Here is a 3,900-nt window from a genome sequence, read left to right as displayed (position 1 = left end):
AGCACGAATCAGTACGCAGCATGGTTCGTGTTTTTATGTCTAATTTTTCAAAATATACCGCGTATTTACGGTTTACCTAATCGGCAGCAAATACAAAAATGCAAAATGCCGAAATTCCTACAGAAAATCATCCAAAAAAAATTTTTTATCATTATTAATAAATTATAGGGTGGCAAAGAAAATTTTAGAAATTTTATTTACCACCAGTGGCCTAGCGAGAGTAAAAACAGTCAATAGACTATGTATTATTCATTAGAAATGCAGAGACGCCTATAATAGGACATCTACTCGCTAGAAATAGCAGCAAAAATACTACATACCACAAAAGTTAGGGATAATTTCGAAAGGAAATGAAAAATAAAAACTTTTACCAATCTATATTCTGTACCATGGTTTCAAGTCAATTTTAGTAAGATAAAGATTATATCTTACAAGGTCAGACTTTCGTCAGCAGAATTGACCAGACAACATATGAAGCACGAATCAGTACGCAGCATGGTTCGTGTTTTTATGTCTAATTTTTCAAAATATACCGCGTATTTACGGTTTACCTAATCGGCAGCAAATACAAAAATGCAAAATGCCGAAATTCCTACAGAAAATCATCCCAAAAAAAATTTTTTATCATTATTAATAAATTATAGGGTGGCAAAGAAAATTTTAGAAATTTTATGTCCTATTATAGGCGTCTCTGCATTTCTAATGAATATATATATATATATATATATATATATATATATAGATAGATAGATAGATAGATAGATAGATAGTGTAGGCATCAGTTAGAGGGGTTTAATACCTCTAAGGGGTAATGAAATCCAGAGTTGCTCCTGGCTATTAGCTGGGCAAGTACAGTCTTTTGTAAGGTTGTACGGTAGCAGGTGGTTCAGTTGGTAAACTGGAGTTTAAGTTTTATAGAAGAAAATGGGTATAAAAACAATAGGAAACTCGTGGTTTTTTCCGGTATATCTTTAATTAAATAGATAACAAAAAAGGAAGAGCCCTGCTTCTTCCTTCTTTGTTATCTATTTAATTATAGATATATATATATATATATATATGTGTATATGTATATATAGATGTATATATATCGATATATATAGACTTATATATATATATATATATATATATATATATATATATATATATATATATATATATATATATGTATTTATGTATGTATGTATATATATATATATGTAGATATACATGTAGAAGTTTGAAAAAGAACACACTGACATATATGGAAAAAAAGTCAAGGTAGAAAATGCTAAAATAATTTTATAAAAAACATTTCAGTACCGGTTTCAATCATTGAGACTTTTCCAACTGTAAGTATGGAAAACAATTCAATTTTGGAAAAATTAAAAGAAAAGTTTTTTAATAGAATATTTGCATAGTGTTCAAATACAAGTGGCATTTTCATTGTTTCTACCTGTTTCTGTTTCTCTTGTTTACTCTTGTAGGTTAGAGGCTGTTGTGAATTCTTGGTAGGGAAGAAGAAGAAGAAGAAGAAGAAGAAGAAGAAGAAGAAGAAGAAGAAGAAGAAGAATGCCATGATAGTAGTATGTTAAATGGTCAAGTGCCCTGAAAGTGATCCCTTTGTGGATGGTAGTAGTGATTGAATTCCTGAAATATCTCTTTTGAATATTTTGTTTATAATATTTACATAGGTGTTATTCTAAACAGTAATAGTGGTAAAGTTAGGAAGGAGGTGGCAGAGAGGAAAAAGAAAGAGAAGGGATAATAAGAAGGAATGTAGGTAGTATGATAGTAGTAAAATGTTAAACGGTTAAGTGACCTAAAAGTGTCTCGTTATGGAATTATATCAGTGATTGGGACTGTTTTTTAATGAATTCTTGAGAATCTCTTGAGTATGTCATTTTTAATATTTGTGTGTGTGTTTGTGCTATTCTAAGGCCGTGGTGGATATGTCGTTTGTTGTACATGCATTCAAAAGGGGTCTGTATTTTATAATTAAGAGAGTCTCTTTACTAATTTGTTGGCTACAGGTTGTATCGTCCTTGAATTGGTAGAGGGGAACAATTCTGAAGCTTGGATTTTTGTTATTGGCGCAAATGTCTATGTGTTGGCTGAATGCTATTTTTCTGTTTTGGGGAATTTTGATCTGGGATCTGTGCAGAGACATTCTTTTATGTAGACTGTTTTTTCTTTGGCCTTTTGACACCGAGAGCTGGTTAGTGCGTATATCAGCTTCTCCAAAGCACGTGTGAAGTTGCTTTTCACTGTGAGACGTTGTTCCCGTTTGAAGGAGAACTCTGATCCCTCAATTAAATTGATGCATATCCCACAGTTGGGTCTTCCACATTTTTTTACTGACAGCTTCTGTGTTGTTGTTGAGTGTATTCGGGCTTGTGTTAGGAGACTTTTCATAGATATGGGTTGTCTCTTGCTTTTTATGATGGTGTATATATATATTTATATACATGTATATATGTATATATATGTGTGTGTGTGTGTGTGTGTGTGTGTGTGTGTATGTATATATAGATATATGTATATATATATATATATATATATATATATATATATATATATATGTATACATATATATATATACATGTATATATAGATATATATATATTTATGTATATATAGATATAGATATATATGTATATATAGATATATATATATATATATATATATCTGTATATATGTATATATATATATATATATATATATATATATATATATGTATGTATATATATATATATATAAATTTGTATATATACAGATATATATATATGTGTGTATATATATATATATATATATATAGATAGATAGATAGATAGATAGATATGCATATATATTGATATGTATATATATGGATATGTATATATGTATATATATATATAGATATGTATATATGTATATATAGATATGTATACATGTATATATATATAGATATGTATACATGTGTATATATATATATGTATACATGTATATATATATATATATATATATATATATATATATATATATATGTATGTATGTATACATGTATATATATAGATATGCATACATGTATATATATAGATATGTATATATGCATATATATATAGATATGTATACATGTATATATATAGATATGTATATATGTATACATATAGATATGTATATATATCTATATCTGTATATATATGTGCATATATAGATAGATATATGTGTATATATCTATCTATCTATCTATCTATCTATCTATCTATCTATCTATATATATATATATATATATATATATATATATATATAGATATATATATATAGATATAGATATAGATATATATATGTGTATATATAGATATATATATATGCATATATATGTATATATATGTGTATATATACATATATATGTATATATATGTGTATATATAGATATATATATATATATGTGTATATATGTATATATATGTATATATATATATGTATATATATGTATATATATGGAAGCCAGACAGCTGTGTATGTATATATATATATATATATATATATATATATATATATATATCAACAACAGATTAAAAACCCAGATGTCCGCCAAATACCACTGAGTAACCATCTGGCAACATGTGGTCATCAAACTTTTATTTTATTTCCATTCCATAAACTTTACAACCGGAATGAAATTGAGAGAAAATGCAAAGAAAAGGACTTTATTAAGAAATTCAAACCCACTCTTAACAAACAATGATTAAATTTATCTTACTTGGGGTTTAAAAATCTTATCCCTATAACTAAAACACAAAAAATCTCGCCTTCATATATTTAATCCTTTATATTGAACACTCAGTATTTCATCTATTCAATAAGACATATTCCATATATTCAATAAGACATTCAATACTTTATTTCATTGTACCATCCATTTTTATATTATATATT

General features: G+C 26.4%; 1 protein-coding gene across 5 annotated transcripts in view; it reads right to left on the bottom strand.

Moving 5' to 3' along the window:
• The window catches only part of LOC106881248 (uncharacterized), a 297,452-nt gene that overhangs the window by 237,205 nt on the left and 56,347 nt on the right, over positions 1 to 3,900 (bottom strand). Inside the window, exon 1 of one of the 5 annotated variants that reach the window (XM_089352256.1) lies at positions 372 to 560. The exons of 3 other annotated variants lie outside the window; for them this stretch is intronic. The gene's annotated coding sequence lies outside the window, so the exon portion shown is untranslated. Of the gene's footprint in view, positions 1 to 371; positions 561 to 3,900 lie in introns of those variants that run through there. One more of the 5 variants, XM_089352257.1, reaches the window with a different exon arrangement.

Source organism: Octopus bimaculoides, chromosome 5 (genome assembly GCF_046866305.1).
Source record: "Octopus bimaculoides isolate indiv1 chromosome 5, ASM4686630v1, whole genome shotgun sequence".
In the NCBI taxonomy this organism is placed as follows: domain Eukaryota; kingdom Metazoa; phylum Mollusca; class Cephalopoda; order Octopoda; family Octopodidae; genus Octopus; species Octopus bimaculoides.
This window is presented reverse-complemented; position numbering and strand designations above follow the sequence as displayed.